Genomic DNA, 15,791 nt, shown 5'->3' with positions numbered 1-15,791 from the left:
TCTTGTTTGGATACTGCTTGGACATATGCCCTTCCTGTCCGCATTCAAAGCATCCTCGTGTGCCCTTACGACAAACTCCAGGATGAAATTTCCCACAAGTAGCACACTTTGGATAACTGGGCTGCTTGCTGGCTGGTCCTCCTTTTGGGTAACTCCCTGGTTTGCGCTTGTTGCTGGAGTTCCCTTTCCAGTTAGAGCCATGGGAGCTGTGGCCCTGCTGTTTCTGGGTACCTGAGCCTCCTTGACCCTTAGGTTCTGAGAGGATTTGCTTCTGCTGCTTGATACTATTCTGGTAGTGCTCAGTGGTCAAGGCGCTGCTGACTAGTTCTTCGGTGGTTTGCGGCCTGTGGATGCCGCCTGCCACATTCATTGCTATTTCCGGCCTCAGCATCTTGAGCATCAACCGGACTCGTTCTCTTTCTGTGCTGACTAGTTCTGGGCATAGACGAGCCAACCTGTTGAATTTATTCATGGCTTCCTCCACTGAAAGGTTGCCCTGACGAAACTCTGTGAACTCGTCGTAATTGCGGTTCGTGACCCGCATGTGAAAGAATTCCTCAAAGAACTCCTTCTCGAAGTCAGCCCACAACATCTGGTTCACTGGGCGCTTCGCTCTGATTCTCTCCCACCACATGCGTGCATCTCCTGTCAGACAGAAAGAGGCACACTTCACCTTCTCATGTTTTGGCCAGTCCAGAAGCTCCATCGTACTTTCCAATGTTTTGAACCATGCCTGAGCATCCCATGGTTCACTGTTGCCTGAGAAGTTCTCTGGCTTAACTCTCTGCCATTGGATCAGATAAGCTTCTCTCCTTGCCTCTGCTGCTGGGGCTGCTAGTGCTGGTGCTGCAGGCTGGACTGGTGGAACCTCTAAGACCACTGGAGTCGTCAGATTTGGTTCCGGGGTGACTGTGGGGGTATTCTGCTGATTAGCCCTGAGGGTGGCTATCTCCTGTTGCTGTTCAGCTAGCTGCTGTTGTAACTGAGCCACTAGTGTTGTAAGGTCCGGGGGAGGCACTGAACTGCCTGCCTCATGCTGGGGCTCAGTAGCTGGTGTCCTTCTAGCTGGGCGTCCTCGTGCCATTTCTAAAGACATAGAGGACAGGACACGCATAACTAATACAATCATAATTGTATATCTATTGCTATCATGTTATCTATTATCATATACTAACATGCATCAGTTATCTATAAACATGAACTATAACAAGAAAGCAAGGAACATAAATAAAGTAGAGGTAGTCTTACTTGGATGCTGCAGGTTCAATGCTGATGTGTGTGTAGGAAATATGGAACACTGCTCTGATACCACTCTGTAACGACCCGCCTTCTACTAACTAAGCTGTAAGGCCGATCGCTACATTATGCTGTGCTAAACTACTATTGCGGAAATCTGGATCTATTAAAATTTTGCTAATCTGATTACTGTACAATCGGAACTTAACATTCTAGGTGTACCTAGGAGTTGTACACATGCTAGGGAAGAGAACCTATGCCTCTCGGATGACTTGCTAGCTGTAATCAGGCATTTCAATCGATCCATGGATCGATTGGTCTGTCGGATTGATCCAGTGATCGATCCAGCTTGATACTGGCACGGAAGAAGGCTCTGGATCGGTCGGCTGACCGATCCAGAAGCTGTATCGCTTCTGTATGCGGCTGGATCGGTCTACCGACCGATCCAGGAGTACACTGATCGGTCGGCAGACCGATCCAGTGGCTCACTGATCGGTCGGCTGACCGATCAGCGAGCTTCTGTACTCACTGTTCGCATCTGGATCGGTCGGCTGATCGATCCATAAACTCTCTATTTGCGGCTAGATCGGTCAGCTGACCGATCCAGTGGCACAACTCGACCCTGATAGGTCTGTAGACCGATCTGGGTTCTAATTTCACACTGAAACTCCTGATTTCAGCACTATTTCGTGCCTCAATCACATGTAATATTCTAAGATGTCTAGGAAACACCCTAACAATGACAACTAACATTCTAACATCATATATTTAACATTCTAAGCATAATCTAAAGCATGGTTCGTTAGCTCATGGCGTTTAATATGCTAAAACCAGGAGTAATAGAAATACTAAAGTTCATATGCTTAATTGAAATTGCTGGATACCTAGGATCTTTATTCCATGTTCCATCCACACACATCCTCATAATTGCTTTGACCTCCAGCCTCCGCTAGTCCATCTTTCCTTTACCCTTATCTGTAGTATAAGGAAAATAGAATCTGTAAGCTTAAAGCTTAGTAAACAACCAACTACCTCACAAAACATGCATACGATGCTAATGATGCCTTGAAAACATGCTATTTAAAACATATGTTGAACATATAAAACATGGAATGACATACAATCATCCAAACATGTATAACGAACTGAACATAGAGTTATCATGCATATCCACGGGGAAAAACTAAGCTGGAGCATGATACTGAAACTGAAACTGAAACTAAGCTAAAACTGATCTTAAACTATAATCACTTAATTAGTTTATGAGTTTGAAAGCTATTATCGTAATAAGTGAAAATACATAATCAAGTAGCTATTTGGGCCCGACAACTGTACGTGCTGTGCGCGCATCCCTACTAGACCCGGGTTTGCAAATCTCGAATTTAGTAGGGTTACTAGGTTGTCTGAACCTAGGGACGACTGTGGGAGTCCAACCCAATGGATATCTGATCTTGTACAGTGCCACTGAAAATAAATTACTGGTATAGCTGAATTTACTTATCTTGCTATTACTAGGTTATCTGAACCTAGTGCTAGGTTGTCTGAACCTAGAGGCGACTGTGGGAGCCCACCCATTGGACCGTAGTCCCATGAAAGCTGTAGTAAGGCTAACTAAGCTATTTTAAATGCTTCTATTGCATTTACTGAGCTATTAAAAATGCCTAAGTTGCATTTTACTGAGTTAATCATTTAATCGAACATCTAGTGTGCTTAAACTCTCCTCTCTATTAGGGAGACTACCTTTAGGCACCCCAACCGCATCTAAACCTCCAACTGAAGGGGGAAAGACGTGTCCGGCCCATCTAAAGGTACTCACTAAATCCCTAAATCTGCAAGGAGGGTTAAATACACCCTATATGTCGAAAAATCTGCGTATAACTAAACCAATGCATAGAAAACCAAACGGAAGCTACTTATACTGTAGGTGAGGGGTTTCTTACCTCGTGTGCTAGATTTCTTACAAATCTAAGCGCTAGTTTCCGGTGGAGAAGGTCCCTTCGTCGATCTTCTCGCGTCTACGTGTTCCTCTCGCGGAGGGGAGCGTCCTCATGTCCGAGATGTCACCGGAAGGCTCTCCTATGGCCCTAGGGATGAAACCCTAGGCTTGCTTGGGTGTTGGCGCCGAGAGAGGGAGTAGAGGGAGAGGTGGCGTCGGTGAGGTTAGGGTGAAGGAGACGTTGCCGAACCAACACAAAATAAACCAAACCCCATTTAAATTTTCTATTTATATTAAGTGGGTATTTCGGCCCAACTTAAACTTAAATATAAATGTCTCCCTTTCCTTTCAGCACAGCCCTGCTGGGTTTAACTGGTTACTAGCATTATCCCTAAGCCATAGATCTCGGGTTCAATCCCCGCTTAAGCCATTTTCGTTTTCTATTTATTTTTGCTACTTCCGCTACTCTAAAAATTCCGGAAAAATATCTAAAAATTCCAGAAAAATCATACTATATTTCTAAAATAGTTTTGAGAATTTTCGGGCGTTACAGTCTCCATTTCACCCATTTCTAGATTATTAATCGAGTTAACCTACAGGTTTGGTGAAATGGTTTTCTATTTTACTTGAAGAGAATTAGTTTGAATTTTAAATCTGATTTGACCTTGTATTAGATTTAGGTTTGGCCATTAATTAGTTAAATACACATTTCAAAAATTGGCTTACAAGTTGTGGTAAGGCATAATGACCTTTTTTGATATTGGAGAAGCAACCACCTCCTTAAATAAAGTCTTTTAAAGAAATTATATTTTTAACCTACTTATTGAAAAATTTAGGGTCTAACTAGTTTAGGATGTGGTGAGGTAGTTTCAGTTAATTTCTCTCAACTAAGTGCACCAAATAGGATAATCCATACCCAACTTGGATACAATTGTTCTTTGCATCCTAATATAATATCGTCTCACCACATCCTAACACTAGGTTGTTAAGTATCAAATTAACTATTTTCTTACCTAGCCATGCTAAGTTAAGTAAAAAATAAACTACGGATGCATAATAAAAGTAACTAATGAAACAAACTTGCAATTTTATCTTACAATAAAATTATTTTTTTATTGGTTCTCTTTGAATCATAACTTTGATATGGTTTATCTAGGTAATGAATTTAACTATTGTGGATTCAATATTTATTTAGTCCTGTAACACCCATAAATTCCATTTCCTCCAAAAGAGCAAAAAGAAATAGAAGAAGAGAAAATAAATAAAAATATATATGTAAATGACCCGGGCTGGGATTTGAACCCTAGACCCTTGATTTAAGATTGGTTTAAGTAGCCATTAGGTGGAGGTAAAGCATCACATTCGAAATAGAAAACTGTTTATTATATGTTGATTATGGGTGAAGGGATGCTTCAACTTCCACTTAGTATAAAAGGGGAAGGGAAGAGAAGAAAACCAAACTTTGCATCTTCTCTTCTCCTCTCTAGCTTAACCTCCTCTTCCCCCTCTTGCAGTTTTTGGCCAAGAACCCTAGGGTTCCCAAGGTTCTAAGTTCTTCAAGGGGAGAATCTAAGTGGAGGGTTTTGACAAGGATTAGGACACACGGAATGGGTGTCTTGGAGATTAAGGTTACAAGAGAGGATTGTTTTCCCCAACACCTTATAATTGTAAGATCTAGCGAATGGAGGTAAGTAATACTCACCTGCAGTATAAGTTGTTTCGATGTTGCATATTGTTATATGTTTTATGCATGTAAAGAAGATACATGTTGTGTTATGTTTATGCATCTTAAAGAAGATATATGTTATGATATGTAAGATGTCCTCTGATGTTCAGGGATTAATAGCATGTTTGGAGTATCTTGAATTGCTTCCCATATAGTTTTGGGGCCAAGAAGCATATTCAAAGTGCCCTAAAGTGATTCCCTATCAGTGTAGAGGATTAAGCGCACATAAGGTGCTTGTTTAAATGACAAGTAAGTGCAACTATAAGAAAGCGATATATAAAAGACAGTATTTTACTTTAAAGTGGCATGCATTGGACACAAGGTCCAAGGGTGGGCTCCTAGATCGCCCCTAGGCCCCTAGATCGCCTAGTAGTACCTTAATAGGTTCAGAATTAGCTACCTTGAATCTTATTAAGGATGCACATAAAGTGGTACAATGTAGGGCCCAAGCAAGTTTATTATTCTTTTCACTACTTATGAAATACAAAGTTTTCAAACTTCGTTGTTTGTCTTAGTGGAAGTTTTCCTAAGGTTGAGAACCTGAGTTATTAAGTGCAGCATTGATGAACTCTATAATATGCCAAGATTCCTATTTTCATTACATTACTAGCTTGATTTTAAGTTGATGTTTTCCATGATAAACCTATTTAAAAATGCATGCCATGTACAGATTTCCAAATTACTGTCAAGTGTGAGTTTTGTGTTTTCCCAAGGAATTTTGAAAGTATGTTCCTTCTTTTTATGCTTGTTTTATGAGTAGATGGTACTTACTAAGCATTCGCTTATAGATTTCCATTTCCTTATACTGTAGATAAAGGTAAAGGAAAGCTCGAGTAGGAGGAGGCAGCAGGAGCGATGTTTTGTGGGTGTGTGACGGAACAGTGGAAGGAACTGGGAACTTGTTATTATCAGTTTGGAATATGTTAGAACTTGATGCTAAATCATGTTTGAACTTGCTATTATCAGTTTGGCAATAATGTGAGTGGCAAAGAGGAATGATCTAGGGTCTCCCCAATGGGGAGGACCCCTCTTCAAGCAATGAAAGAGAATCGTAACCCAAAGACGAGTATAAAGGGGAGAACAACCCCTTGTTGTAGAGCAGGGTGTGACCCCCCACACGGCCCGTGACACGGCCGTGTTGATTCACATGCCCAAGCACCTCTCCATCTCAGCCAAGGAGACACGGTCGTGTGGATTCACATTATCGTGCATCTCTCCTTCTCGGCCAAGGTGACACGGTCGTGTGGATTCACACGGTCGAGCACCTCTCCCTCTCGGCCAAGGAGACACGGCCGTGTGGATTCACACGGGCGTGCCTCTCTCCCTCTCGGCCATGGTTACACGTGCGTGTGGATTCACACGGCTATCCACCTCTTCCTCTTGGCCAAGGTGACATGGTTGTGTAGATTCACATGGTCGTGCACTACCAAGGTGACACCGCCGGTCATTGCCACATGGCCAGGTAGCACTCCTTCTCGAGTAAGGCTACACGGTCGGTCAGGGCCACACGGCCCAGACCCATTAAAAGCTCTAGATTCTCTTCCAGCTCTGCTTGGCTCCAAGTTACGTCCTATCAGTCGAAACAAATTTAGGGTAGGTCTCTAAACCGTACAGTATATAATATAAGTATAAATTTGAAAAAAAAAATAATTAAAGAGTAACGTTTGCCCTATAAGGTAAGTACTATTTAAGGATGGGGGCGTTACAGTTTAGTATCAGAGCAAGTTCCATCCTTCCACGACACACACATGAAGCATTGATCTAGTAGTTTCAAAGTAAGAAAGCACCCTCTCACAACTTTTATGCATTTTATTTCTGTTATGATTAGTAAGAACTGTTGTTAAGATTAAGCATGCTTATACATGAAAGTGCTAATAAGTGCTAATGATTGCAAGTAAGAATGAGAGCATGCTTATACATGAAAGTACTAATAATAGCAAGTAAGAATGATGATGGGCTGATGTATGTCTCACTGGTTGGGTTATGAATATGTAGATGGCTAGAGGATAGCCAACTAGACAGCCGAGAGTTAATAAAGCTCAGCCTGAGACAAATGAGTCTGCACCACCAGCCAACTTTTAAGAAGTAGTAACTCAATTACAGAGACAATTGGCAAAACAACAGCAGGTCATAGCCACCCTGACTGCTAACCCAGCAAGCTTCTCATGTAGTCCCACCGGAAGCTAATGTGGTGGAACCAATTGCGGCCGAGGCTCCATCAGTTCCACCTGCAGCCCCTACAAGGGTAGTGAGGCAGGAAGCATACCTTATCCAGTGGCAGAAGCTGAAAGAAGAGAATTTCTCTGGCACCAATGAACCATGGGATGATCAGGCATGGTTCAAAACCCTAGAGAGCATAATAGAGTTACTGGACTGGCCGGAGGTAGAAAAGATAAAGTGCTCTTCCCTCTGCCTCACTGGTGATTCAAGAATATGGTGGGAATGGGTGAAGGCAAAAAGAATAGTGAATCAAATGACCTAGTTTGACTTTGAGACTGAGTACTTCGAAGAGTTCTTTCATATGCGACTCACGAACAAACATTACGATGAGTTCTTAGAATTCTGACAAGGAAGTTTATCAGTGGATGAAGCTGTGAAGAAATTCAATAGGTTGGCTCGTTTATGCCCTGAGTTGGTCAGTACAAAATGAGAAAGGGTAAGGCTAATGCTAAAGATGCTGAGGCCAGAGATGTAACGACCACCCTTCTTACTATACTATACTACTCTCTAAGATGACCGTTACATAACTACTAACTCTACTTAACCAGTATGATCGAAACCACGAAAAGTCTCTACCGAAAAATTTCGGCAGAGTCTCCCCTGTACCTGTGATCATAAACTGAGACACAAACATAGTATATATCAGCCACAGGCGGCTGGACATTTATTAAACACCCACGCAGTTAAATAAGTATCAAACACACAAATATCTACTTACTAAACTGAACTCATCCTACATGCAACCTAGAACAAGAATAAACTCGAATGACACGGAGTGTAAAGTACATTCTCAAATGTTTACAATAACTAAAATGTGGAAAATAAAAATAATAAGGAAAGAAGACTAAAGGAACTCCTTTCTAGTCCCAAGACTTCCATAGTCCTGGCATCACACATCATCGGCGCCACCTTGTCGCCTTCCTATGCTAAATCTTTTCTTTTTCTGTATCTGCAATAAGAGGAAATGCAATCTATAAGAAAAATGCTTAGTAAGCGCTATCTAACTCACAAAATCTCGATATGCATGTACATGTATATATAACATGAACTAACTGAGAAAATTAAAACTGAATGCTCAAAAGGAAAACTACTCATGCTCATCTACTAGTAAAAGAAACAAACATACTGAAATGCTAAACATGTAAAGCTACTCATGCTCTTCTAATAGCAAAGAACAGTAAGCTAATCTAAAAAACATGCTAGCTTACAAGAAAACTAAACTTGCTGATTTTAAAACAAAGTGAAACTTAATTCATTTGTTCTAAACTTATTTTATTATCTCACTTGTTTAAAACTTATCCTTTAATACTTTTATACTTATTGTTGGTGCGGGAAGCATCCGACGATCGAACCTAAGTTTTGATAATGGCAAAGGATTCAAAGTTAAGGTGCTTTGTTTTCTGACAGCTTTTGCTGAGTGTTTCAGGAAAGTCCTAACTGCGGATAGGCAAGGTAAAATCCTAGGGGGTGGTAACCCTAGGTCATAGGGGGTGGTAACCCTATGCGGAAAGCCTTGGCAGGTCGATGGCTTCTGGCAAAAGTCCTAGGGGGTGGTAACCCTAGGTGGAAAGTCCTGGTGTCGCGAACCAGGTGAAAGTCTGAACTGGCCGGTGAAGCGGATGTTCAGCAGAAAGTCCGGGAGCATCGAGTGCCGAGCAAAAGTCCAGACGATCTGGAGGATCGTACTGGCAACAGGTAAAATCTCCTGAGTGGAGTAGGTGAGGACGCGTTCCCCGTAGAGGGAACAGTAGGCGTCGGGTCGACCTAGGGTTTCCGGCTGGAAATCCGAAGTCAGACCCGGACAGTCTGGATACTTTCATACTATTATTTTGTGTTAACTTTGTGTTGCGGTATTTTTGGATTAACATACTTGCAGGTACCAAAAACACAAAGAAGAACTCGGATGAACAGTGTCCGAGGCGCCTCGGGTGCGTGCCAGGAAAAGGCCAGCGCAGCAGACTGGAGGCGCCTTGAATGGAGTTCAAGGCGCCTTGGACCGGAGGTTGAAGGCGCCTTGGATAGGCTGAAGGCTCCTTAAACCAGATAGAGTTCGACCAGGTCAGTGCTGATCGACGCGGGTGACTCGGCTCGTTCAAGGCGCCTTAATGAACAGTATAAGGCGCTTTGAACCCCCTTTATAAGGGGTCTCGACCAGCAGCTTCAAACAATCTTCTTCCAAGTGATTCAAGTGCTACGTGCTGCTCCAAACGACGTTCCGAAGTGCTGCTACTTGTGCTTGACGACCAGGAGCTCCGAATCTTCATTTCTTTGTCGTTGGTATAATTATTTACTGTTGTTTATTGTACTTCAACTTGTAATCGTTTATCGAGCTTATAGTTGTTGCCCACCGGAAGCGATCAAGGATCGCGGGCCTTCGAGTAGGAGTCGCCTTAGGCTCCGAACGAAGTAAACAACCGTGTCTCTGTGTTTGTGTTTATTTACATTTTCCGCTGCTTTAATTACTCTACGAACGCTTTACGATTCCGATAATCAAACGAAATAGCCGCGAGCACTATTCACCCCCCCCTCTAGCGCGTCTCGATCCAACAATTGGTATCAGAGCGGGGTCGTTTTGAATTGGTGCAACCACCTTTCAAAACAAATTTTTTCGCAATTTTTTTCGTTTTCGGAGTCGAATTAGAATTTAGCCTTATAGCTATATTCTAATTTCTGTTTCCCTCGAATCGACTTTTGCTCGAAGTAGGTGCAACACCACTCGAGTTCGTCTTTATTATTCTTTATTCCAGCACTACTAATCCAAGACTCAGTCTTGGAACATATTTTGTTGTTTTCTGTTGTTACATATTATAAATGGCCCAACAAGAGGGTTTCAGCACTGTACGTCCCCCGCTATTCTCCGGAGAGGATTTTGGCTACTGGAAGGGAAGAATGGAAACGTATCTAAAGATACAATTCGAAACGTGGATGATCATAAAGACGGGACTGAAACTGCCATCGATGATGACGGCATGACTACACCCTGCGAGAAGTGGGACGCCTCTTTAATAAAAAAGGTTGAAGCCGACGCCAAAGCTACCTGCACTGTGAGATCTTAGAAAAATTTAAATAATAGGGTTATTTGAGAAATAGCCTTATAAAATTTTTCCGGAATTTTTAGAAATTTTCTGGAAAATTTTCGGAGCTCGTATGGAGGGTTTTGAGGGGATCGATCGGCGGGCACGGATAAAGCCTGTTTGGGATACCAATTTAAGTGAGGAGATGTTTTATTTATAAATTCAAATTCTTTTCCTTTTCTTTCCCAAAATCGCCGATCCCTAACTCATTCCTCCCCCGACCTCCTTCGTCTGCGATTGTTATCTTTCCTCCCTTCTCTTCGACCTTGGATCCTCTGACCTTTTCCTCTTTCCATACACCTTCTTGGTTGTCGCCTATCTTGGAGGTAGGTTCTTGTTGGAATTAGGTATTGTTGGATTAGAGTTCTCCATTTCTTGTTGATCTGTGGTCCTTGCTTGATTCCTTCGTGATCCAGTTGTTTCCAGCAGGTGATGAGGTTATGTGCTGTGGTGTTCTTGATCCAACATCAACAGGGGCTGTGAGCTTGAGGTAAGGTGTGTATGTCTTTTTTGATGATTGATCTTAGTGGATGAATTGGTATGGTTGCTAGAGGTACTATCTTATGGATGTGATCTTAGGTTCCAACAGCAGCTACCCTAACCGGCAGCTACACCTTTGGTTGTGATCTATTGGTGATCACCTTGGATTCGAGGTAAGGAATAGGATAATTGATCTTGTTGTAGATCATGTATTGAAATTGGATATTTGTTTGATGATCTTGTTCTAGATGAATTTGATTCATGTATTGGATTAGAAATGCATTGGATTAATCCATGATTAGTTAATGCATGTGTGTAGATTTAATTGTGTAGAAGAAATCTAATGAAATGGTTAGGGTTAGGGTAATTAACCCTAATCAACCGTTGGATTTCTAATCTAATTGGTGATTAGAGGTTAGGTAACTAATCCTAATTGACCGTTAGATTTAACTAGGTAATGTGTTATTGTGTTGATTAGGGTTTTGCCCTAATTTGGTATTAGGGATTTTATTTAGCTATTCATTTGGATTTAGCTAAATAAAATATTTATACGTGTTTGACACAGGACGCTGATTCGAGACGGGCGTCTCGACGAGTCTTTGACTTATCTTTTGATAATGTCTTATGATATGTGTAGCTTATATATATTTACTAGTGGTAGATAGTAGATTATTTCTTCCCTGGTCTTAGCTAGTTGATACCTATCACATGCTTCATCTGCTAGTTGCTTTACTTCAGGATTGGATATTTTATCTCTTGCCATGTGTAAATATGTTCATAGAGATGCATATCTATAGTGCTCTACTCTACTGGATTAGTTGCTTTACATGTGTGATACATGCTCTTGGATTCATGATACTTACATCATTGTTATATGTGATGTCTTTGGATTTATGCTGTTTATATCATGGTTATATATATGCGTTTACCTTTTGGGCACACACATATACGGAGGAGGCTATGTTCAGGTATGACATACTGTAGCCGCATGCACCATATTGCATGATTGCATGCTGGGCGATTGACGACTCCATTATTGTTGAGCTCGTCGGCCGGCTACATGGACCCGCACACAACGTGTTCACTGCATGGGTAGTGGCACAACACTCAGGGTGTGTAGGGTAGATTGCCCGGTAGTGCTCCGCTAGGACGCTCATGGGTAGCGTGACAGGAGCGTGGTAGCACACCGGGGTCCCTCCCCGTCATTGCGTACCGGGAGATGAGAGCGTTACGCTCCCTCACTATGTTTGGGGTAGGAGGATAGGTGTACTCCGACAGCATCCCGTCCACTCTACCCACTCGGTCTCACCATTGTGTGTGAGACGGCTGAGCATGGCAGTAGGGGTGACCAGGACATGTCATTTGCATCATATGCACAGATTGCATTATTTATGATTGATGCATTTTGGTGATTGCATATGATTGACATGCATACAGGTTATATGCTTTTGCTCTGACTATTTTTATCTGTGTATGCTCACAGTCATTCGCCCGAGCCTCGCAGGTGAGTACAGTTTATTTCAGTTATGCACTTTTTATATTCTTGCAGTATATTGTATTGCATGCTTATTGTTGGTTACTGCAGTTTATTTAGTCTTGCATACCTGTTATACTTAGGAGACTGTACTATATAGATTGTATGGTTAGAGAACTGTACTATTGATCATATGGTTTAGGAGACTGTACCTTAGGTTATTACTGGTAGATATATATTGATGTACATGTCTATTGGTTTACCTGCTGAGTTCTTGAACTCACCCCGTTGTTACTATTTTTCAGGTTGAGGCCGTCAGGAGAGATTCCAGTCGCTAGCCCCTTTGTCGCGAGGATTTTCTTTGTCGGATTTATTCTGCTTTTGCATCTTAAATACTTGTATTGTGGGTTGTATTGTGGACATTGAACATTCGGGTTTACTACTATTGTTTTCCGCTGCAGATATTTTCATTACTTCGTGGATTTGGTTTTCTTCGATGTAGTGGAGTAGGATGTGTACATATATTTTCGAGATTTTATATCGTCTTTCCGTATTAAACTGCGTGGATTGATTATATGTTGAATTATGTGGAATGTTGATATAAACTGCGTGGCTTGTTCTTTTGTATTGTATTATTCCGGCCGTGTGTGGCCGAGGTATGGAGATATATGTATACTGAGCTTCATATTGTCCGTCGTACAGGGGAGATGATGCCGAAATTTCTTCGGACAGGGACTACCTGGGAACCTCTAGTGTGGTCTTACCAAGGAAGAACTCAACAGAGTTGGTCCGTTCTCCTCTGCAAAGGAGCTCTAGGAAAAGCTCATCGAACTCCATGAAGGCACTGACGACACCAAGGTAAGTAAAAGAGATCTTTTGCTTAATAAATTATATAATCTAAAAATGCAGGAAGGAGAAACAGCGAGCTCTCTTCACGCGAGAATACAAGATATCCTTAACTCTCTTCACGGAATTGGCCAAAAGATAGAAAATCGGGACGTGATAAGGTATGCCCTAAACTCATTTCCAAGGAATACATTGTGGGCATCAATGGTAGATGCCTACAAAGTTTCCAAGGATTTATCTTCTTTAAAACTAGATGAACTTTTTAGTGAATTTGAACTTCATGAGCAGACTAATGCACAGCCTACCGAGAAAGGTATTGCGTTGGTTGCAGGTACAAGCCGAACCCGGGAACCAAGACCACGACGGAGAACCGAACCAGCATCAGAAGCTGAACCAGATTCTGACGATGAAGAAGGTGACATTACAACCGAGCTGGTAAACCTCGTGAAGAAGCTTTACAAGACGAAAGGATTCGACAAAAGAGATCTAAAGAAGGCAGTAAAATCAAAGGAAGGCCCACAAAATACAAAGATGAAGTTTGAAGTTACATGCTACGGGTGTAACCAAAAAGGGCACATCAAATCCAACTGCCCTAACCTAAAGGAGGTCAAAAAGCAAAGAAGGAAAAAGGTCCTTAAGGCAACATGGGACGAATCTTCATCGGAGGACGACGACGACGAGCTCGAACAAACGAGTCTACTTGCATTAATGGCCCGGGACCAAGTCGTCGAATACGGATGCGAGAGCGAGTCTGAGGCCGAGTCCGAGCAAAGCCACGGATCCGTATCCGTTTCCGAAGGACCAGACCCCGCTGTAAGTATTTCCCGGTTGAATACTTTAGTTAGCTATTTATTGCACAAATTAGCTAAGTCAAACCTGAAAGTTAAGTCACTTCTAAAGGAAGTAAGTGTCCTTAAAGAAGTGGCTAACACCAAACCTTTACCGGACCAGAGTCAAACTGAATTACCAACTCAAGTTCAAAAACTTGAGAAAGAAAATTCAAGTCTAACAAATCAGGTTAAAAATTTAGAAAATACCTAAGAACGGTTTACTTTGGGCTCCAAGAATTTGGACTTGATTCTTGGGACACAAAGAGCCGTCTACAACAGAACTGGGCTGGGATACAAAAGTAAATATAGATCTTATTTATCATTAATAAACAAACAAAGTGTTAAATCAGTCCAAGCATGGGTCTCCAAGTCTAACTTGGTCAATCAAGTTGGACTTGGCCAATACTGGGTTCCGAAGGATCAAATATACTACCTCGATAGACCATATCGAGGCCATGATCCAGGGGGAGCAAGAAGAAAAACAATCCTAAAAATTTAAAAAAAAAAATAATAAATAAATAAATAAATTAAAACTTAAAATTAAAATTGAAATTCCAAATTGAAATTAAAAATTAAATTCAAAATTCGAAATTGAAAATTAAATTCAAAATTCAAAATTGAAATTAAAAATTAAATTCAAAATTCAAAATTTGAAATTAAAACTCAATATGGAGGATCCAGACTCACTGGCACCCCCAACTAAATTACCCGGCAGGGTAGCTGAACCTAATCTACCTGAAATGGGTAAAACAAGAGTAGATCACCCGGCAGGGCAATTAAGGTTAGATTAAAACGGACTAAGGTTAACTTGAACCACAGTACTGGTGAAGTTTTTGGATGATAGTACGTTAGGGAAGCTTGGGCATCGCATGTCTAGGAAGATATGGCTTCGACCTGGTGCATTTGGCCAAGTGGAACTGACCGAAGCTACCCTTAAATGGATCCTAACTAGTTAGACCTAGGTTTAGTACTAAGCTCAATGGGTAGGACTATTTGGAAAACCTCGAAGGCATGGTTACTTTAATGAGTTCCTTGTGACTCATCATAACCCAGAAGTTTATCCAAAGAATGCTTACTTGTTGAACCCAAAGTTAAACCTGAATCTAACACAAAGTTAACCCAAACCTTAAAATTGAATTATAATTCATCTCACAACTATTATAGGATTCCCTGATTGAAAATCTAGGTCGGGTGAGATGATTAAGAAATTTTAAAAACTTAAATTTCAAAATTATTTTAAAAACTTAAATTTTAAAATTATTTTAAAAACTTAAATTTCAAAATTATTTTAAAAACTTAAATTTCAAAATTATTTTAAAACTTAAATTTCAAAATTATTTTAAAACTTAAATTTCAAAATTATTTTAAAAACTTAAATTTCAAAATTATTTTAAAAACTTAAATTTCAAAATTATTTAAAAACTTAAATTTCAAAATTATTTTAAAACTTAAATTTCAAAATTATTTTAAAACTTAAATTTCAAAATTATTTTAAAACTTAAATTTCAAAATTATTTTAAAACTTAAATTTCAAAATTATTTTAAAACTTAAATTTCAAAATTATTTTAAAACTTAAATTTCAAAATTATTTTAAAACTTAAATTTCAAAATTATTTTAAAACTTAAATTTCAAAATTATTTTAAAACTTAAATTTCAAAATTATTTTAAAACTTAAATTTCAAAATTATTTTAAAACTTAAATTTCAAAATTATTTTAAAACTTAAATTTCAAAATTATTTTAAAACTTAAATTTCAAAATTATTTTAAAACTTAAATTTCAAAATTATTTTAAAACTTAAATTTCAAAATTATTTTAAAACTTAAATTTCAAAATTATTTTAAAACTTAAATTTCAAAATTATTTTAAAACTTAAATTTCAAAATTATTTTAAAACTTAAATTTCAAAATTATTTTAAAACTTAAATTTCAAAATTATTTTAAAACTTAAATTTCAAAATTATTTTA

Source organism: Zingiber officinale, chromosome 1A, assembly GCF_018446385.1.
Source record: "Zingiber officinale cultivar Zhangliang chromosome 1A, Zo_v1.1, whole genome shotgun sequence".
Classification (NCBI taxonomy): domain Eukaryota; kingdom Viridiplantae; phylum Streptophyta; class Magnoliopsida; order Zingiberales; family Zingiberaceae; genus Zingiber; species Zingiber officinale.
The sequence above is the reverse complement of the archived record's forward strand: the minus strand, read 5'-3'. Positions refer to the sequence as shown.